We start from the raw sequence: 23,357 nt of genomic DNA, 5'->3' as shown, positions 1-23,357 counted from the left end.
CCTGATCCAATTACATTGACGTCAATGCAAAGATTCCCATTGACTTCAAAGAGCAATGGTTCAGACTTTCTGTCCTCATTCAGGCAAACTGCCCATATTCTATACAAAATATTTCACAACATTTGTCAAATAAGTGGTCGAGTCATGACTCTATTATTCGACGCCACATATGCAAATTATTTTTCCAAGTTTGCAATGAAAAAAAAATTCAAATAATTTGATGTGAAATTTGTCAAATGAATTAGTTGTCATCTATTAGTCAACCTATTGTAAAACTGAGTAAAGTCCTCTGGATTTGGTTCAATATTTAGAAAAAAAAGAAGAACTTCTATTAGAATAGAACAATGTTTGATGCCAACACAGAAACATGCATATCATGAAAATATTCTTTACTTTAGCATCGTAACTCCTTTCTGTGTTACCTCTTCTGTACATTTCCATTAACGTGCAGGCCTAATAAGACACAATTCTCTTGAACTAGAGCTTGCTGCCAAATGCCTGTCATTTTTGTCTTTCCTTCATTTGGGCTTCTCTTTTGACTGTTTCACTTTAGCCAATTTAGCAAAAAAGATAGTGCTTCATTTCTACTAATAAGTCTCATGGAGTCCCTGCCAGTTGGCTGAAGGTCTGAGGATGTGGAAAATACATATATAATTTGAATCTGGCTGAGGTCCCCATCTGGCTAAAGTATCAAAGGTCAGCTCCAATTGAAAAAGCACACACTGTCACCAATGTTGTTTTATACATAGCACAGAGTGTACACCTCTTAAAAGGTCTCATCCTCAGATATATTCAAAAGCTCCACAAGAATCAAAATGTTAGTAAAGGGGAACATTTATTTCTATGGCCTGTTCATCAAATATACATCGTTCTACCGGTGTAAGATGCAGAGAAAGTGGTCTCTATCTTTCAGCCTATTCCCAAGCTAAGATCTACAATCCTCTACAATTGAGGTAAGAAAATGTAGAAAACAGCAGGTTTAAAATGCATCCCTGCTCCCATGCCATGGATTTTGAAGATATTCAGCAATGAGTGCCTAAATATCATAGATTAGAATCAAGACTAACCTTGCTTTATAATTGCAAAGAAACCACTAAGAGCCTCCATGTGTTTTCTCCAGCAGTGAAGGAGGCCAGAGTTCAAGAATATAAAACTATGAATTGGGGGAATTGTGGTTAAGGTAAGGAAGTTGTCCAGGGATTATATATTATAAAATCCTTCTACGCCCCTGTCACTTTAGTTCCAAGATGTGTTACTAACCAAGTACTGAAGAATCAAAGTCTTGTTCGCTTCCTTAAGACAACTTTACTGTTTGTTTTAATGCTGCCTCCCCCACTTTTGGTGAAAGAATTCTATAGTTCACAGGAGTTTTGTATAAAATACAGTCAATATTAATGTTTAGATTTCCAAGATGAAAGATTGCTGGGTAAAAAAGGGCATCTGCTGGGTTTGTGGGTTGTACAGCCAATGCTTAGTAAATGTTTCTTTTTTTCTTTGTTGGAATACAGACAGGTGCTGTGGTTAAAAAATATTCCTTTCCTTTGGTTACTGGAAAAAAAAAAGAAAATTGCAAAAGTTGAGGCAGGCAAAGCAAGAATGGGTGAATACATTCTAAAATGTTAGTCCTTAGTCAGTCAAATATAAAAAAATGTATTATTAAATATTCTTAATGTTGGAATTATTAGTTGTTTGGATGCCCTGAAAGCATAGTCTAAGCTTGCAAATGGCAGATCGCATGCACATTTTCTTTTGGTATTGACCAAAGTTCAAACCCACAAAGGACTGTTCCTCCCGTCTCCTCAATGATACATTTAAGAGACATATGGCAAGCTGCAATTTAAGTAGCACTAACCCTACAAAAAGCATTTTGGTCCCAACAAGTACGACACAACATATACTGAGTTAGAAAAAAATACTGTTGATCCAATCCGAATAAAAAAAAATCATTTCAGGTTGATGTGAAACAAAAATGTTTTCGTTTTCTTGGTGAAACAAAAAACCAAACAGAAGTTTGTTTTGTTTTCAGGCAATCTCTCATATGGAAGCCATTCCACTTGGCATAAAATGCTCAACTAGTCTTTGGAACAGAGACTTGAAATAGAGTTGTTCACATTGCACGTGAGTGCCCTGACCACTAGACTACAGGGTATAAAGCAGGAAGGTCTGGTGGGAGGGAGAGGCCATCACTGCTGCTGCTGCTACCACTTCCTCCTCTTCCTTCTCTAGTGGCTTTGTGAATGGTTTCTAAATCCCTTTGCAACACTAGCCCAATATTTTTTTTCATTTCAAATTTGCAAATAGTTTTGGCCAAGCTGAAACTGCATTTTTTGTTGAATAAACTATTTGTCGAAAAAATTTCACCCAGCTCTGCTAATGACAGCATTCTCATTATTCTTGAGAGGTCATATTAGTTACCTTGTTCCCTTTAACCACTATTCAGCTATCTTCTTTTTGGTTTTGGACTCTTTTCTCAATGGAAACCCGTGCACAAACCTTACAAATGAGCAACCAACACCTAAGGGTATTATTGGTTCTCTTGCATTAAAAGTCTTCATATCTACTGTGCTATATGTTGCTATGGTTGTTGGTCATGTAGCTGCTTTCATTACCAGAGGCTTGGTCTGACAGGGACTGACTTTTGTTACTCTAAAACTGAGTGAGGAGGGTGTATCTAGCTAGTTATCATTCCAGTTTGTCTTTTTAAAACAAGGCTATCTTGAAAAGGTACTGGAAAAGTCCAGACAGGTCTTGTGCTGTCAGCTGAGTTGTACATTTTGATCTGGCAGTCTTCATGCTGTCCATGAAGTAATTTGGCATGTTTCCAGTTAGCGTCTAGTTAGTGCTACTTTATGAGTAGCAATGGAGCAAGGGCCACATACATTTCAGATGGAGCAAATGTGTTGATGATATTGTAGGTTGCAGTTGTTTCCAAGAGCTGAACCAAGAACCTGGATGATCAAGAAAGAATAAATCACAGCAAGCGGGTGACATTTTTTGACCAAAACTTTTTTTCAGTAAAAAATGAAGACTTGGCAACACCGAAACTTTCGCAAATTTGTGTCAGTGATTTTGCCAACTTGTTTTGATGGGAAAAAACAATCTTAAAAAAAAAAAAAAAAGAAAGAAAAGAAAAGAAATGAAAGCCCCAAAACATTTAAACATTTCAGTGTTTCAATTTTCTGATTCAAAACAACATTTCATTTAAAAATGTCCTTTAATTTTATTTTAAAAAATTAATTTTTTTAAAAAAATGCTTGAAATCAAAAGAAACCATTGTATACAGGTCATGTTTTGTTTGACCCAAAACAATTTTTTATTTTTTTACTTTTCAATGTGCTGTAAGTTTTAAAAATTCTTTGCAGTTCAACCCAAATTAATTCTTTTTTAGTGGGGGATATTTTTTGGAATTACTGGAGAACAATAAATAAATAAATAATCCATCATTTGAAAAATCAACCATTTGCACAGCTTTAATCATAGTAAACCATGTAAGTTCTAGAAGTAAATTCTGAAGAAGACCGCCGAGCTATTCGTGGCACTTTGCACTGTCATGGGGGAAACCTTGGTTCTCTTTCTAGACTCAGTTTCTCACATCCCAAGCTGACAAGGGTTGGTAGTCTTAGGGAGAGGGCATGCTCCGTCTCTGAGGAGTACAGTCCTGATCCAAAGCCCATTGAAGTCAATGGCCATCTATCTGGATCCGTCCTTAGGTGCGTACCCCCGTAGCCAATTATGAAGCATGCATTAACAAACTCCAAAAGGAGTCTTGCTCAGTCTTCCTTGGTTAAACAGCTGGTCAGTGGCAATGTTACTTTGATCGAATGAGAAAAAGAGCAGATTTTCAAGGTTTATTTAGAGACAGGAAAGTAACTTTTCCCCAAGGCAAAAATGTGCTTGTACTTTCTTAAACCTGCCAATAGGCAGATAGCCTCTTAATGTACATGTCTTGATTTCCTTGAAAATGAGGATTAAAATGCACCGTCTTCCAGCCACATAATGAAAAATTGCATATTTCTCTCTGGCGTGCCTAAGCTTGTCTTAAGCTCTGTGAACAGAGCTTGTATAAACATAAGCAGAAATGGTATGAGAAATTCCAGTATTTGAGCTGCAAAGGACAAGTAGCAGCAATGTTTGCAAATGTGTGTGTGTGTGTATGTGTAAATTTTGTTAGACTGGGGAGATCTGGAGTTTGAAAGAGCTTGTGACCCGCTCCCCCTGAACATCTTATTCCCTATGATTGAATGGTTTGCAAATCATCCAGGGTCTGAGATGTTCTTGGGTGTGTGCATAGCCCTGCTTTCAATTTTCATATGACATTTTATATATTTGAAGGCTATAATTAGACTTTAAAAATAAAAAAACATGTTTTAATTCAAACAAGAAATAAACCATCCTTTTGCCTTGAGCTGTCTCTTACTGCATCTTTCTCCTTGTTTATTTTTAGGGGTTTTTTTGTCTTAGAGAAACACAAGAAAAACAGTGGAAAAACTTTGCATCTGTTTTTTTAAAGTTAACATTGATTTAAAAAGAATTACCATTGGTGGGATGGTGACAGTGTTGGGATTGCAGCATCAGAGGCAACTCAAAAAGTTCTTCCATTTTGAAGGATTTGGTTTCTTTGCTAGAGAGGATGGATGGTCTAGAGTAGCGGCTCTCAAACTTCATTGCGCTGCGACCCCCTTCGGACAACAAAAATTATTACATGACTCTGGGAGGGAGAACCGCAGGCTGAGCCCGTATCCGAGCCCCGCCATGCTGGTGAAGGGGCCAAAGCTGAAGTCTGAGGTCTTCAGCCACGGGTGTGGTGGCTTTAACCTGAGCCCCGCCACCCAGGGATGAAGTCAAAGCCTGAGGTCCACTGCCCAGAGTTGAACTCTTGGGCTTTGGCTTCCACCTTGGGCAGTGGGTCTCTGGCTTCAGCTTCAACCCCAGGCCCTAGCAAGTCTAACACCACCTTTGGTGACCCCATTAAAATGGGGTTGCAACCCACTTTGGGGTCCCGACCCACAGTTTGAGAACTCCAGAGGGGTAGCCATGTTAGTCTGTATACAACAAAAACAACGAGAGTTCTGTAGCACTTTAAAGACTAACAAATTTCATCTCAGCAGTCATAAGCTTTCGTGGGCTTCATCCCACTTCCTCAGATGCAGTTGGTAGAAATAATACAGCAAATATTGGCAACATATATAGGAGGCAACATATACATATCCAAAGGCATTGACAACAATGGGGTAGGTAGATGAAAGCCGAGTACTTGAGGCCTAATGACAACCATTGAGTAGGAGGTGAGAATGGCTGATCAGAGCAAATTACTTCTTTTAATGAGATAGTCATTCCAAATCCCTGTTTAAACCAATTTGAATGTGTCAAGTTTGCAGATAATTGCTAACTCAGCAGTTTCTCTTTGAAGTCTGTTTTTGAAGCTTTTTTGTAGAAGTATAGCAACTTTCAGGTCAGAGACAGAGTGTCCTGAGAGATTGAAGTGTTCTCCGACTGGTTTATGGATGTTATTATTTTTTATGTCTGATTTGTGTCCATTTATTCTTTTGTGAAGTGATAGTCCAGTTTGGCCAATGTACATGGCAGAGGGGCATTGCTGGCACATGATGGCGTATATAACATTAGTGGATGTGCAGGTGAATGAGCCCCTTATGGTGTGATTGATGTGGTTAGGACCGGTGATGCTGTCACTAGAGTCGATGTGTGGGCAGAGCTGGCAACGGGGTTTGTTGCAGGGATAGATTCCTGGATTTTCTGGGAGATCCATTGGTGATCTCCCAGAAAATACTATCCTAGTCACTATGGATGTAGAAGCTCTCTACACCAACATTCCACACAAAGATGGACTTCAAGCCATCAAGAACATTTTCCCTGATGATGATATGTCACACCTGACAGCTGAACTTTGTGACTTTGTCCTGACCCACAACTACTTCAGATTTGGAGCCAATCTATACCTCCAAGTCAGTGGCACGGCTATGGGCACCCACATGGCCCCACAGTATGCCAACATTTTTATGGCTGATCTAGAACAATGCTGCCTCAAAACTCGTCCCCAAACACCTCTTCTTTATCTATGCTACATTGATAACATTTTCATCATCTGGACCCACGGAAAAGAGTCCCTCGAAGAATTTCACCGGGATTTCAATAATTTCCATCCCACTATCAACCTCAGCCTGGACCAGTCCACACAAGAAATCCACTTCCTGGACACTACAATAAAAATAAAGGATGGTCATATTAATACCACCCTGTACCGAAAACCAATTGATCGCAATACGTATCTTCATGCCTCCGGCTTTCACTCTGGACACATTACACGATCCATTGTCTACAGCCAAGACTTAAGATTCAACCGGATTTGCTCCAACCCTCAGACAGAGACAAACACCTACAGGATCTCTATGAAACATTCTTAAAACTACAATACCCACCTGGAGAAGTGAAGAAACAAATTGACAGAGCCAGACGGGTACCCAGAAGTCACCTACTACAGGACAGACCCAACAAAGATAACAACAGAACACCACTGGTCATCACCTACAGTCCCCAGCTAAAATCTCTCCAACACATCATTAAAGATCTACAACCTATCCTAGCAGATGATCCGTCTCTCGCTCAGGCAGTGGGCTGTGACAGACCCAGCCTGGCTTACAGACAGCCTCCCAACCTGAAGCAAATACTCACCAGCAACCATACACCCTACAAGAAGTCCAATCCAGGAACCTATCCCTGCAACAGACCCCATTGCCAGCTGAAATTAAATTTGTTAGTCTTTAAAGTGCTACAGAACTCTCATAGTTTGAGAACTGCTGATCTAGTGATTAATGCACTAACTTGGGAGACCAGCCTTCAATCCGTGTCTCTACCACAAATTTCCTGTATGACCTTAGCCTCTTTGTGCTGCAGTTCCTCATCTGTAAAATGGGATAATGGTACTCCCGTACCTCACAGAGGCGTTCTGAGTATAGCTACATTAAAGAGTGTGAGGTACTTAGAGACTACAGTAATGGGAATCACATAAATACTGTAGGTAGATAACTTCTGATTTGAGATATCCCTGTGCATAAAATGAGGAGCACTACTGAAGCGAGTTTGATCTAATTTCAGTTGGGTTTAGTGTGGGGGTGCTGAGTGGTGTAGACTAGATGATCTGGTGGTCCCTTCTGGCCTTAAACTCTGATAATGTAGCAAGCAATAGCTGTCAAAATGCAAGAAACATTTTAATGATACCATTATCACTCAGCAAAGGCAGGACAGTACATTGGAACGGCTTCTATCGGTCAGCTAGTAATTGTTGTGCTATTTTGCAAAGCTTTCTATTCATACCCTGCAAGTGAAGGGTAAACTAGAAATGAGAAACACTCAGTGTTTCTGCTCAGAATCATGGGGATAAAAAGAAAACCTGTACTGGAAATGGCACAGGGGACAGGCAACTAACCTAACAAGAGTATTCAATCAGTAAAGGCTTGCAGAGAAAAAATTAGATTAGGAAAAAAAGAAAGAATTAATGACAGTTCAAGTGGATTAACAAGGATTTTTACAAGCATAGCAAGGGGGAAAAGAAGTACTAGGGAGAAATTAGTCGCTTTAGTAAGAGAGGAGAAGAAGGAGATAGTGATCTTAGAAAAGACATTTAAATTCTCACGGCCTCATTTTCTTCATCTGCAAACTATTATTAGAATAATTATTTTGTATTATGGTAGTGCTTAGCAGCTCCAAGCGAGATCAGGGCTCCATTGTGCTAGGCTCCATGGAAAAACAAAGTAAGAGACTGTTCCTGCCTGTCGGAGCTTACTCTTTGAATGGACAAGACAGACAACGAGTGTAAGGGAAACTGAGGCACAGAGAGGTGACGTGACTTGCCCCAGGTGACACAGCAGTTCAGTGGTTAATCTAGAAATAGAACCCAAATCTCCTGACTCCCAGTCTAATGCACTACCCACTAGACTGTGCCACCTCCCCTAACTGGGAATTAAGATACTAAGCCAACCTTTGTAAAGTGCTCCAAACACTGCAGATAAATAGGCTGTCTAGATGTGCCAAGCATTTTCCCTGTCTAGGCTGAAATGAGGGTTTTGAAGATGGTTTTAAAACTTGTTATCCCTGCTCACGCTGATCAGCCAAACGGTATTTGAAACTGGCTTAGCAGGAAACATGTACAGTGGAGTCATGTAGTTCATACAGAGTTTTCAAATATGGTTTATGACCTACTGCAGCCAAGTCTGTAGATGTAACAAATATTGTGTAGCTATGCTGAAATAATTCTGACCATATAACTTCCAAAAAGTCAGTGAATCTATACAGTGGGACTCCATTTGCCAAGTTTTCAAAGGCAACAGTACTTTCGTTGCAACAGACTTCATGAAAGAATTTCGTTGCAACAGACTTCATGCCAGTATGCAACTTGTTCATTTTATGTTTTGAACATAACATTGTCCACATGGACTTCACAGTTGGCGGCTGCCAGCAGCTGTTTTTCTTTATTCACCAGCTGGCATACTGGTGTGTACTCTGCTATCATTTACTTTTTCATTATCAGTCGTGAACGCGGATGCAATTTTGTAGGCTGCATTTGCATTCAGTTAAATAATTCGTAATCGATATTGCAATAGAAAAGCCATCCTTCTCAGGATTTCTATAGAAAAGAACTCATTCCTACATTCAGCTGCCATGTGTAGCAAATTTATGGAGAGGAAGGGTTTTGTATCTATCTTTATTTAATGGATTCATGGCTACGCTGTATGGTGCATAAAGGAACTAATACTTTCTTTACATATTGGTGTGCTATACTTATGATAAACTAGAAAGTCTATAATGTCAGTTAGTTATAAAAAGCTAGAGTAATTGTTATGGTCTGATATCAGATGACATAATACAGGGATGTCAGTCTCTTCTGAACTTGTTATTACATTACTGTTCTTACTTGTTTCATTGTTACTTCCATCTTACAGATGCCAGTGCCAACATATGATGATTCCCAATGCCAACATCGCTCATACATTTGCCTCACTACTGTGATTTTCTGTGCCCACAACAGATGTGTTGAATGCATGATTCTGGATTTCTAGCACCAGTGAATGCTTGAAGGAGCTACATTTAAAAAACATGTCTCCAAACATACAATTTTACAAACGTTTTAAGTCAATGAATGCATTTCAAATGCATACACAGTCCAAATAGGTTTGAAAAATGACAGACGTTCTCTATACAGCTGTCTATAAACCCTTCCAAAGTTCTGTTCAAAACAGAGTAATACATTTTCTGTGTGTCAAAATTTGCCTGCAGCCTCTGAAATTCAAAAAGTTCCAGGTTTGCCTGATCCTCATTTTCCTATGGCAGTACCTCACTGCAAGCTCAGAAGCTTGTAGTTTGACATGTATGGTCACTTTTGCATAGATTTGCATGGAATCAAATGCTAGACTTGTGGCCATGTTGGAAAACATACCACGTGGCCTGCCCACCATTGCTCTTACCAGAGAACATAGTCAGAACTCACAATTCAACTGTGAACAGGAGCATCAAGACATTTGTGGATATTCATATATTATTATTTGTATTTCAAGCACTCAGAAATGTAGTAGGTGCTTCACATAAACAAGTTAAAACAAGTACCATGACCCAAAGAGTGTTCTGTCAAAAGTGAGCATGAATAGGCAGAAAACACAAAAGACAAAAGTGACAATAGTAAAATCATGGGATTACTAAGGATGTTTGACATATGCCCATCTTGGTGGTTCTGTTACATTTTTTTAGTTTGTTACTTTTCTTCCTCTTCACTTCTCATTCTACAAGAGTTATCTTTGTGTTCTGGAGGCATGCGCTAGAGATATGGTTTTTGGATAAGAGATTAATAGAAAGATACCAGCAAAGAGAAAATCAAATACAAATATTTTGAATAATATTCACATTATATACAGGAGACATTTTCCATGTCTCAAATATTAAGACACTTCCACTAGCTGAGGGAATTACAGGAATATATTTGGACCACTGTTCAGGAATAATACACTTGTTGTCCGCAGTATTATGGTACCAGAAATCAGTGAAAAAAATTAGTTTGCCCTTGTAAATCTGGGAAGAATGTCAGGCAAAAATATAATTGATAATAACATTAAACCACTTCCCACTAAGTGAGTGGGTTGTTGAAGGAATATGTATTGTGTATTCAATACGTTCAAAGTAGTACACTGTAGGCCTCTATGTGATGGCACAACAAAACTTAGATAGCTGTGAAACAAATCCATTTACTTTTGTAAAATTGGGATATACTTATATCAGTGAAATAGAAAATGAAAATGAGAGCTCCCAAAGGAATTACAGAAAGAAAGAAATTTACTAGGCCACTGTCTGCCAGAGTCAGAGCACCGTGGTGACTGGGAGGAGGATACATGTTTTTCCTGGATTTTTCCAGCTCAATCAGGTTACTTCACTAAAATACAACTTCTCTCTCAGAGGAACCAGCTGAAAATGGCTTTTGCTGAGCTAGGCTGATACTCTTCATTGCCTGGGGTTGGCTCGGCCAATTGGGGGTCACGGGAGAAATGCCATGTGATTTGCAGTATGTGACTTGCCCTGTCACATACCTCAGTGAACCGGGCTCTGACTTGAAATATTTTGTGCATAGCCTGAAAAACGTTAGTGGGTATCCAGAGAAAGCAACATTTGCTAAATTTCCATTTGTGGAGAATTTGCACTAACAAATCAAGTTCTGATATACTAATTCAGGAGCCTGGGTTTAATGTCAAACTAGTGCTGATTTGGAATATTTTTGCAGTCAAGTCAGAGTTCAAACAGCACTAAGAAGCACCCACAACACAAAATCATGCATAAATGATCAAATCAGGAATTGATATTAAAGGGATCTTCAGTATAGCAGACAAAGGTATAACAAGATCCAATGGCTGGAAGCTGAAGCTAGACAAATTCAGACTAGAAGTAAGATGTAAATTTTTAACAGTGAGGGTAACTAAACTTTAGGACAACTTACCAAGGTGGGTGGTAGATTCTCCGTCACAGGCAATTTATAAATCAAGATTGGATGTTTTTCTTAGATGTATGCTTTTGTTCCAACAGGAGTTAATTCAGAGAAATCCTAAAACCTGTGTTATACAGAAGGTCAGTTCAGATGATCACAGTGATCCCTTCTGGCCTTATAAACTAAGAATAAATAAAAACAGTCACTTTTGCAATCTTCTGAGAAAACTGTTTGTCACAACAGGTCACATTTCATCTGTCTCCCATCTCCAGCGCTTGTCTAATCTTCCTTTGGAAGTCTAATAATGCTAATTTGGAATAAACAGAATGCAAGTCTTAGAAATGTTGATCCACTTCCATGATAATGATATCCTTATCTACCATGGCAATTAGAAAAGGAATAGGTGAACTGGTTTGATTATAACAAGAATAGTTCCTAAATTTTACTCATCTCTTAAATTAATCCAGGACTGAATCTTGTCAGGGAGTCACAGCTTTCATTTTGCTCAGCACCCCAAACAAGACAGAATGAGAAGTAGGTTGACCAAAGTGTTCCCAAATAAAGCGGAGGAGACTTGCCAGGTGCTGGGATTCTCTTCTAAGAAAAAATTACAACAGCACAGCAGGGAAAAAAACAACAACAGGAGATAGAGGCTTGAGACTCATCATTTGCATAAACTTCAGCTAGGCATCCAGATTTTCCCTTTAAACACTGTTTTACAGCCCTGTATGCAAGAAGATACATAGATGAACAAATATACGTATATTAGAAGAGGCCGAGATTCACTGAACTTAAGCACCAGCATATTTTAGGTTAACTCGTCTCTAATTCAGGCTACATCAAACAAAACACTCCTATCTATGATTTCTTTTGATTATACAGGTTAAAATATACCCTAACTGAATCTGAATTCATATTAAACTTGTACAGATAACCTGCAGTTTGCTCATACTTTGGAAATTACTTATTTGTATAACCTTTTCACCTGTGACAGTGATAGGTAAATGCCAGAGTGGAGTAAAGTTTCTTGCCTGGTTTAAATGTCTTCTGATTACACCCTCCTTAGCCACTATCACTTTTCTCATACTTTTAGCCCATCTGCTATGAGGTGTTCAAAACTAAATTACACAAACCAAATAGACAATAGTTGACTGAAAAATTATGAAAAATCCATGTCATCAGGCATCCTCGAATTGGACTGGCATCCTGATAGCCACAGGTGTAGTGCAGCCATGGAAAATTACCCCAGAAACCATTGGTTTTATCATGAAAGGGGTGAGGCATTATTGCTCTTTCAATAATTGAGGTTTCCTGAAAGACCAGTTCTTTGATGGCAGCAACTCAGGAGATAATTATATTGCTGCTCAAGATAGCAGTGTGTATGTGTGGAATTCTGTTTGTTCTCAGAAGTTACAGTAGTGACACCAGTTATTTACATAGTTATTGTCAAATATGCCATCAGGTATTTTGTGGGAACTCAGAGGTGAACACGAGACCTTCAGGAGGAACAACAGGAACTGTGCAGTACAAACACGTTATCTTAATTTTTTAAGAATAGGTACATCTGCCTTTTAAATCCAGATAGAGTCTTCACTTCCTAAATAATGGTTTGAAAAGCCCAATCCGTAAGGCTGACTTTGTCTCCCTTCTCCAGTTCCGAGCTGGACTCGACAAAAGACAATAATGTCTAGGAAATAATCTTCTCTTCATATTTACAACAGGAAAACAAAACCGGTATGTAAATGTAAGACATATCTGAGAAACAAACATATATAAAAAATGCACATAAACAGAAGATACTTCTCTCCTGAACCAGTGTAAAGCATTTGTTAAAATGAGTAGAATCATAATAGGTACCAAAGGCTCTTCTGACTGGGGAGATAGGACAGAGAAAATGTAATACACGTTCCTCACAAGTATTAGAATATGGCTATGGATCCTGGTTATCCAGTGCCACAGTCTGATTGGCTGCTTGAGCCTTTTTGATATTGCACAGCTGTTCACCAGCTGAAAATGGTGCCTTGCTGGGAGCTCATCACTGGAAGACACACAAAATACATCCACTCATTATGCCAACTGGGGTAGAGGGGCAGCTTTGATGGGAGGGAGAACAAAAGATACTAAGACATCATGTGGGGTGAAGAAAGATAATTTGGAGGAGCAGTGAGGAGTCAAAGGGGGAAATAGTTGTATCATTAACTGACACTTATTTTATTTCTCTGAATGTATGCAAACCCTGACAAGACAACATCACAACTAATGCCCCAACAGAACCAAAGTATAGCAGAACAATCCACCAGCAGAAAATCAGAAACCTTCAATGCTCAGATCACCTTTACCCACACTACTCTCCACCCTTACAGTCCCTCTTTCCCCACTGCCCCATTTTCAGATATCTGGGGGAATAGATGAACTTTGCACTGTTCCTTGAAGTTCAGCTGATTCAGGCTATTTCAGACTAACATGGTGAAGAGAGAACTCTGCCAACTGCCCCTTATTGTTTATAGCAGCAGGGCCTCTGCTATTTTCAGCTGTAGCAATAGGGCACATTTGTAATGGATTCCCTTTAGGTCAGGGAATAGCTAGTGTAAATACAGTAGAATTTACCAAGAAACATCCAACTCTTAAGTTTTGAGAAGCGAAGACCTATGTCTTTTATTTACCAAGAAACCCAAAGTGGTCCATAAATATACACATAGCCATAGCCATGGTTCTGAAATTGCTGTTGTTACAATCTTGTCTAGCTCAATGTTTTTTACTCCTAGGGATTTTAAGAGTTGAATTCCTGATTTATTTCCATGGAAAATATCCTCAGGGTGACACACAACTCAAACCCGTCACTGTACATTAGCACAGGAAACCTCAGTATTGACGGATGAGGCAGGATATGATCCACTAAAATCTATGTCTAGTGGGAAGGAGGAGCAGTCCAGAAGACATTCCAGAAGACAGTTAAACAAATGTCAGAAGAGAGGAACAAAGTAAGCCCTATATAGAATTCCCTATTGGTAATCTGGGTGCTAAAAATTTGTCTTGACTGACCAGATCCAGCGAAGCATTTAAGCACATGCTTAATGTTAAGCGCCTGTGGAGTCCCATTGACTTCAGTGGGGCAGCTGCTGTGTTTAAGGGCTTTGCTGTCTTGGGGTCTTAGCGTGCACAGGGATTGTGAGAAATTAACTGGTTTTATTTCCAATGAATAAAGTCGCTCATGTCTCCAGTACTTCATTTCCTTTGGCTAAATAGTGTGGGAAAATGTATTCTGTTAGGGTATCCTCAGACTTTAAAAAAAACAATTTTCTTCCCCCCCTTCTAACATAAATTTAAATTTCATGACAGAGGTATAACACTTAAGTAAACAGTCAAAATGAGAAGCAGTAACATAATGAAAGGCCTTATTAATAAGAATCCAAGGTTTGGCCTCTAATAACTGGTAACATGGGGGAGTTGCTGAAAAGAACAGCAAGAAATGTATAGTTGTATTAAATGTATACAGCTGGATGCAATGATTCCCAGTCAGAATTCCCCCTTAAAATAACCGGATCTTTTCTGCATACCATTTTTCATACAGGAAAGAGAAGAGATAGCCCTGGGAGTGGGGGGAGAGGAGGGTTTTTTTTAACCTAATCCTGAAAGGAGTAGAGCATGTGGACTGAATACAATAAAAGTTGCAGGTGCTCTGCTCCTCTCAAGATGGTGCCTTTAGAGAGCACAAAAGAAAAAAAATCAAAACCAGGAAGTTAGTTTTCAGTGTGGAAAACTGACATTTAGCTTCTTTTGGCAACTTTCTTTCGGCAGCTGACTGGTAAAGGTCAGTGCTGTAAGAGGCAGGGTAAAGGTGTTCTTCCTTTTTTTCTCTGACATAAAGATATTCTGACATTATAGCATAAAAGAGACCAAGATTCCTGATGAAAATCCAGAAAAAGTACATTAAAAAATGAACCTGACATGGTCAAACTAGAGCATCTGGTCATGTGTTATTCAGTGACACAAATGCCTCTTTGTTTTTGCACACATACACCGTAGTTCTTTGCCAATCATAATCAGCATTTCGGTTCAGCTGCAATGGGTTCTAGTTTCTTTCTCTCTAGTCCTTTATTATAGCAACAGCTGAGGCAGTGGATGAAAGGCAAAGCTCTCTATGATCTTAAGACTAGCTATACTTTCATGAGGAAGGGTGTGAAGGCAGGAAAAAAGTCATCAAGACTAATAAACGAGCAGGAATCCCAGAACTGTTGCAGGCAAGACTCTACTGACCAGCACATTGACCCATTGTGGCAAAAGTCTATGTTTCTTTGATGTTGTCATGCAGAATTCACAGGAAGTTACTAAAAAGAGACTGTAATTTATTTTTTCAGTATTATTCTCAGGTTTTTTTATACTTACTATAATTTGTAGTTGCACTGAAGGAAGATCTTTGAGGTGAGAAAGGCATGTTCAGTTTATTTCTACACATTTTCAAATGAAAGGGATCCCTTAACATTGCATCCGTTTTGTCCACTCCATAAAATGGGGCTGGATGCTTGACAGAATTTTCAGGCTCTCTCTATCATTCTGGGCTCATCTTTTCTGAATCTCAGTTCTTCCCTGTGGCTCTTTAACGTTTGTAGCTGTCGGTACGGTGCAGGCACTGAAGAACTGGAATGGATAGTTCTGCAAATAATTTACAATATTCACCAGAAGTATCTAAAACATAGGTATGGTAAAGTTCAGGGCTCAGTTTAGGCCAATACAGTGCACTAGAACCTCTCCTAAACCATCGGCTTGTGCTCCAGAATCTCACCTTAAAAAAAACAATGTATAAAAAAGGCAAGTGTCTAGCTCAGGGGTGGCCAACCAGTCAGAGACAAAGAGCCGCAAAGAGCCACATTTACCTTTTCAGTTTCCCCTCGTCTCTTACCCTCCTCCGAAACTTCTTGCTGATCCCTCAATTTCCGCTGCAGCTTGTCAATTTCACTTGTCAGTTTCCCCTCCTCTCTTACCCTCCCCTGAAAAGCTTGTCAATTTCAAAGAGTGGCAAAGAACAAACAGCAAAGGGCCCCATGCAAAGAGCCACAGAGCTGCATTTGTATGACCAAAGAGCTGCATGCGGCTGGCGAGCCACGGGTTGGCCACCCCTGGTCTAGCTGTTATAGCTGCATCTTGATAATGTGAAAAGGGTGTAATTGATGCAGCTGTGTCTGCCTGAGTCTGGAACAAAAGCCCATTTTAATATTATTGGGTTTTCACCTCTTCTGACACTGTCAGTGTCCATCTTTTCTTTGCTTTATTTTGATGGCATCTAGATTAGAAATAGGTGCAACCTGCCAAATTCATATTTGAGTTTTGCTTCTGAACCCTCATAATATTGAGGTGTTCATATAAACAGGGTTTATTTCAACTTATTATAGTTATGTGCCAACCATGAAACTTGGATCTGGATTCAGGCTCAGGTTGCAAACCAGGGGGTGTGCAGACAAGGGTTATTGACAAATTTTACATTGAACTGTTTTAAATGGAAAATTCGGTTTTCAATAGAACCAGGTTTTTTTGTGAAGAGTATTTACTGAAATGTTTCACAGAAAGCATTTTGTTGGGGAAAAAAAATGAACTCCTGGAAACAAAAAAATGTGGGGGGGGGGCTGGACAAAATCATTTTTTCAGTATTAGCTGAACAGTGGACATTTTCCATGGAAGATTTTAACAAAAAATGTTCCTGTTGAAAATTTCCATGGAGAAATAACCTATTTTTCCACTAGTTCTAGCTCAGACCCAGTGCTTTGGTTTAGGCCCACCTTTAATATAAATATTAGCTATCAGTGATGTAGGGATGGAAAAGCAAGTGTTTCAAAACTTGCTGGCAAGGCTTAGTCCACGGGCAGCCATAAGTAACAATTTATGGCTTGATCCTCAGAATCTGAGTTACCCATAATTGTACACAGAAGTTAAGGGGCAGTTAAATGTATAGCCATTTACATGCATAGTCACAGTAGTTCCATGCCCAAATCAGGCATGCAGTTAGGAAAATCTGTCTCTCAGAGTCTGATGGAAAGTTATTAGCTGGATATACCGGACTATATGAGATTTGACTGTGATGTTGCTTTTTCTTGTTAGCAAAATTAGCCATAAGCTTTAGCCAGCCAGTTAGAAAAATTGCACAAATCTTTGGGGTGTACATGAGCAGCTGAGTAGTGAAAAAAGAAAACAAAAACAAGACAAACAACCCCCCCTCAATAATTATAATAATACTTAGCACTTTTGTAATGGGATAGATGGAATCGGCTAGAAACTACACAAAATATTCTCTAGGCTGAATGAAGCTGCTGTTGACAAGAGCTGCTAGGAGGTCTCATCCTTAGCAGTGGTGCCAAAAGAAGCTTCTCTCAAGGTATGTTTACACTGACAGTGGCAAATTCGCCGCCATCAGATTGATTTATCTGGATTGATTGAGCAGAAGTGAAGACCCGTTCAATCAATCCAGAAGTCTATTCAATAGAACCCCCTCCCCAAGAAGCATTACGCCATTTCCCGTCGGTGCAGCACAATGGAGGCGGCATGCAAAAGAGAAGTTATGAAGTCGATGGGAGTTACACAAGCTACTCCGTAGTAGCTTGCGTAACTCCCATCGACTGCTGCTGAATTTTGCTGGCAGTATAGACCAGACCACAGCCACATAGAGTTCCCATTGCTGTTCCAGGGAAAATCAGAGAGGGAGGAAGAGTGGGATTCATGTGCAGTCAGTTTGCTGTTCAGATCTCTTTTGCCTGTCTGAGGGCAATGTCGGGTTGTGCTGCAGGCTGAGCCAGAGAGAGAAAATCTAAATCGCCTTCCCTAACGTCTGTTGCTTTCCTTTGTGTCTCCCTTGCCCACAGTTCTGCACAGGTTATCCTGGCTCAGCTCTGTTTTCGCTGCCTCACGCTGAGGTTAGCCCAGATTCTCATCTCAGAAACACAAGGTTTTATATACATTGTTGCATCTCAGAAATTGCTTCCACTTCTAGTGGATCTTTTACAATAAGCTTTTCTGTTCACTACATTTCTCAGAATAGATCTCAGTTGTGTTACCAACCATTTCATGAAGATAAGAGTTGTTTTGCGTTAAGTAAATACCAAAGGATTATTAAAATATTATTTTTGAGGTTTAAACAGCTCCTCCGTATAACGTACTTCTGACATAGCAGATGGAGTTATTTAATGCGTCACCAAGTTGAGTTATTTGCTATCTTATCTAATCTGTCTTCAGGCCTGCTTGCCATTAACAGATAAACCAGTATGGTGAATAATTTTAATAAAGGACACATAAGAAACAGCATCTGCTTCTTCTGCCATTAAACTAAGAGTTCCCTCCATGATTTAATGGGAATGGGACAGGGTTTAAAAAACACTAATTATATACCAAGATGTAGTTACTGCCACTCTCTGCTTTAGTGAATTAATTACAACCTGTTCTGAATGCCCTGGATTTGACCATTGGATCAAGAGGCTTTACTGTGACTGTAAATCCTTTCCCCCCTCTTCTAATTTCTGGGCCTCACAAAACTGTCCAAGATAGTTTGTGTTCCCTGAGTGTGACAAACACTTGAAAATTACATTGTCAGTCTTTGTGTGTTCAATTAGTAACCACTCAGTGCATCCTTGTATAGGCACAGGACTCCCATAGTAATCTTTTCCCAAATTCCTTCCGTCCCAATTTTGGGAACTAGGGAAATGTAGTCTTTCTACTATAGCAGCCTTGGATACAGTTGGTTACTAAGTGCAGCATTGTCTTTGGTTTACCATTATTTTGATTGTTCTTCAATAGTGTTTTTTTGCCAACAAGAGAAAATCTGCTTTGCTCCCTTCTTGGGAACCATACCCCCAGGATGTTCTTTTTACTTGTTGTCATAATAAAAAAAGATTTATTTATTCCTGGTTAACTTATAAAACTATTTTAAATACATTATTATGCTGTATTTGTTTTACCCAGTACCAAATTATTGCCTGTGTGTGTATTTGTAGAGTATACTTTCTATTTTGAAAGACAAAATAATTCCTAACAAACATTACAATGTTATAAACATTAAGCAATTGATTAAGCCTCATCATACCTCTGTGGTATTTAAGTACTATTATCCACACTTTACAGATGGGAAACTGGAACTGAGAGGTTAAGTGACTTGCCTAAGGACACAAAAGAGAAAGTGTCAAAGCTTGGGATAGAATTCAGAGAGTATCTGGCTGCTAGTCCAAAGTTCAGATCCCTTTACTGCATGTTTCTATCAAAAAAGGCATTAGGACTGTCAAATGTGCATCTGAATCAGCGAAACAGATGTTTACTAGTGTCTAAGCATATGCTCTTTTGATGTCTCTCCATTCTTTGTGAGTCCAACATGGTGCTTTACCACAATTCTGTGGTATGCTGCTGAGTTTCACAGCTGTGGGATCTAAGAATACCATGAGGGAGGGGAGAATTTGGAAGATCCCTACTGAGGCTGTTGGTTAATTCTTATTGAGCCACCCAAGCCCTTCACTTCCTTGGCAGAGGGAGACTCCTCCCCTCCAATTGTTGTATATTGCAATTAGACATCAGGAATGTTGTTCAGCACGTGTATAGCCTGCTTGATATTTTGGAAGAGATGTGTTCATTCTGTACTGACTGACTGTCAGAAATGGGAGATTAAATGGGGCACATTGGCTCAAAACAGTCTCCTTTTGGATAGCTCTGAAGTGTCAGACAGGGAGTAAAGTCTTAGTGTTATCTAAGGAAGGGAGTCCTGGCCTAAGAAACTGCCACAGCCACTTACAGAATCATAGAAATGTGGATCTGGAAGAGACCTCAGGTCCATCCTTGAGTCCATCCCTGACGCTGAGGCAGGACCAAGTAAACCTAGATCATCCCTGATAGGTATTTGTCCAACCTATTCTTAAAAGCCCCCGATGATGGGGATTCCACAACCTCCCTTGGAATCATATTCCAGTACTTAACTATCCATATAGTTAGAAAGATTTTCTTAATATTTAAGCTAAATATCCCTTGCTGCAGATTAAGCCACTTACTTCTTGTTCTACCTTCAATAGACATGGACAACAGTTGATCACTATCCTCTTTATAACGGCCTTTAACAAATTTGAAGACTTATCAGGACCCCTCTCAGTCTTCTTTTCTCAAGACTAAACATGCCCAGTTATCTTGCTGTCCTCTGGACTCTCTCCAATTTGTCCACCTCTTTCTTAAACTTCACCCAAAATTGGATACAATACTCTAGCTAAGCTTCATCAGTGCCGAATAGAGCGGGACAATAACCTCCCGTGTCTTATGTACGACGCTCCCATTAATACATCCCAGAATGATATTTGCCCTTTTCAGAACTGAATCACATTGCTAGTTCACATTAAACTTGTTATAACCATTATAACCCCCAGATCCTTTTCTTCAGTGCTACTGCCTAGCCAGGAATTTCCCATTTTGCATTTGCTCATTTGATTTTTCCTTCGTAAGTGCAGAGCTTTGTACTTGTCCTTATTGAATTCATCTTGTTGATTTCAGACCAGTTCTCCAATTTATCGAGGACCCTTTGAATTCTTATCCTGTCTGTCAAAATACGTGCAACCACGCTCAGCTTGGTGTCACCCACCCATTTTATAAGTCTATTCTCCAATCAGTTAGCCAAGTTATTAATGAAAATATTAAATAGTACTGGATCCAGGTACTCCTTGTAGTCAGGTGTACTGGCTTTTTAAGCCTATGGGGTGGAGCAAGAGGTGAAGACGTCATCCCAGGAAAGTTGGCATAAGTACAGTCTCAGGAAAAGGCCAAAATGGGAAGAAATGAGGTGGTTCCAGGGAGTTAGCAGTGGGAGGGGAAGATCCCAGGAAACTGCTTGAGGGCCCGGGGTCAGGAGCCCTGTAGTGCAGGTTGAGGCAGGACTCCCCTCTCTTCTGGGTAATCAGGAGGAGCTCGCAGATGAAGAGGAATATCTTCCCTCTCAGAACAGGCACATACTGGCAGAGGAAGGTAGGCAAAGCTAGGAGGCTAGGCTTCTACTGGACAGAATAAAGGCTCCATGGTCAACAAGAGCAATGGAGATGTGTACGAACTACAGGGCTGCTATGATGGATTTTGTGTTTGGGAGACTGAAGGCTATTTTGCATTATTTTGGCTACTGGCCCATTTTCAGGAGAGGGCTGATGATTACACTGAGAAAGAGTATATGGAACTCCTAAGGGGCTCTGAAGAGAAGGGGCAGATCAAGTACACTATGGAAACACCTCTGGCCACAAGAGGGAGCCATGCGAATAGTATCCCCATCATAAACTGGTGTCAATGGCAGGATTGGACCACAACTGCCAGGGAGTAAGGTGGAGGAAGGGTGGGAAGGGGAGACAAGAGTCGGGGGATGGGAGGGAAACTGAGAGCGAACTTCTACTCTGGTGGGAAAGTGAATGTTTCCTGCTGGACTGCAGGAATAATTTTACTCCAGTCCACCTCGATGGATGAACTACCTCTGGTCTGGTGGACTCAGGATCTGGCCAGATATTGATCCAGGGAGACCTAGTACTGGAGAAGCAGCTGCAGAACTCCAGCCCAGTGTTATTTCATGCAGTCACGGAGATGTAAAACCCTGCCTGTAGGAGGAGGCAAGACTATCTGGGTCCCCTTCCAGGTTCCACTGTCCATCATTTTCCCTCTCTACACCCCCAGACAATAAGCCCTTAAGTCTTGGGCTAGAGATTCTATGGCCCATTGGGCTGGCCATAGTTCTGTTAACGGAGAGCTTAACAGACCTATAGAAACAACAAGCCGGTGAACTGATAGAGACCTTTCAGGATATATTTTCAGGAACACCAGGAAAAACTCATGTTATTACCATCATATTCTTACTGACCTGGAGGTAAAGCAAATAAGAAGGACGTACTGGAATCCCGAGAAGATGAAAGACATGGTTATATGGGAAATCTGAGACATGCTCGGCTTAGGGGTGACTGAGGAGTCACGAAGTGCAGCCCCATCATGTTGATGCCTAAACTGGATGGGACCATCCATTTTTGTGTCAACTTCTGAGGAGTCAATTCCATCTCACATCTAGATGTTTACCCAATGCCTTATACTGATGAATTATTAGAACAGCTGGGGAAGGCCAAATATCTGACTACATTAAATATAACAAAAGACCTCTGGCAAATTCCCCTAACATTGGTGTCTAAGGAAAAGACTGCTTTTGCCACTCACCTGGGCTTGTTTCATTTCACCATGATGCTGTTTGTACCCCATGAAGCCCCTGCTACTTTCCAGAGGTTTATGGATTACCTATTGTTAGGTCATTGGCAATATGCCTCTGCATATATAGATGATGTTGTAATCTTCAGCACTGACTAGAAAGCGCACCTAGAACATGTCAAGGCAGCTCCCCAATTGTTAAGCGAGGCAGGACTTATGGCTATCCTAACTAAGTGTGAACTGGGCACTTAGGAAATGAAATATATAGGCTACATGGTAGGGATTGGATATGTTCGGCCTCTGAGGGATAAAAATCAATGCCCTGTGGAAGAGACTGGTGCCTGCTACAAAGAAATAGGTGCAAACATTTTTGGGGTTGGCTGGGTACTATTCACAGTTTGTGGCCTGCTTCACAACAGTAGCTGCTCCATTCACTAAGCTAACAAAATGGTTGGCCCCAAACTGGGTGCAGTGGTCTCATCAGTTTGACACAGCTTTCAAAACACTAAAGGATCTCTTATGTTCTCTAGTCATACTATGGAGCTCTGACTTTGAATGACCATTTATATTACAAACTGATGCCTCTAGCATAGGGCTCAAAGCAGTGTTGTTGCAGGAGTTTGAGAAAGAGGAGCTCCCCATGGTATTCCTAAACCTAACTTTTACCTTGTGAGGCTCATTACTCAACCATTGAGAAGGAATGTCTGACAATTCATTGGGTGGTGATAATACCTTGCAGTAATATCTAGCTGGAAACCCCTTAGTATGTTCTGTAACCAGCGTAATGGTTCAAAGCGATGAAGGACACAAACCACTAAATCCCCCACTGGTACATGGCTTTATAACCCTTCACCTTTAAGTTTCCACATAGGCCAGGGAAATGGCTTAATTAGACAGATTTTTTTACTAGGTTGACCTCACTCTTGCAGAGCCCAAACAACGGGCGCTGGGTCTGTTCTGAGGGAATAGGAGATGTAATGGGGTGTTCTGGCCCTTTAAGCCTAAGGGGAGCCAGAAGACCCCACCCCAGGGATGTTGGTGTGAGCACAGCCTCAGGAAAAGGTCAAAATGAGAAGAGATGAGGTAGTCCCAGAGAGTTAAAAGTGAGATGGGAAGATCCCAGTACACTGTCACTTCAAGGTCCTGGGATCATGTTGGGGCATGACTTCCCTCTCTCTCTGCCAAACAGGAAGGTACCTCA

The 23,357-nt window shown here is 40.3% G+C and overlaps 1 long non-coding RNA gene across 1 annotated transcript; it reads left to right on the top strand.

Annotated features, from left to right (window-relative positions):
* The first annotated feature begins 929 nt into the window (after positions 1-929).
* Positions 930-9,023, top strand: LOC137166749 (uncharacterized). The gene is made up of 3 exons (XR_010923790.1): positions 930-953; positions 1,121-1,180; positions 8,958-9,023. It is a non-coding gene; the product is annotated as an uncharacterized lncRNA (long non-coding RNA).
* Positions 9,024-23,357: the final 14,334 nt, after the last annotated feature.

This window comes from Emydura macquarii, unplaced genomic scaffold (genome assembly GCF_026122565.2).
Source record: "Emydura macquarii macquarii isolate MOO-44397 ecotype Brisbane River unplaced genomic scaffold, CSIRO-AGI_Emac_v2 contig_2897, whole genome shotgun sequence".
In the NCBI taxonomy this organism is placed as follows: Eukaryota; Metazoa; Chordata; order Testudines; family Chelidae; genus Emydura; species Emydura macquarii.
The sequence above is the reverse complement of the archived record's forward strand: the minus strand, read 5'-3'. Positions and strand labels throughout refer to the sequence as shown.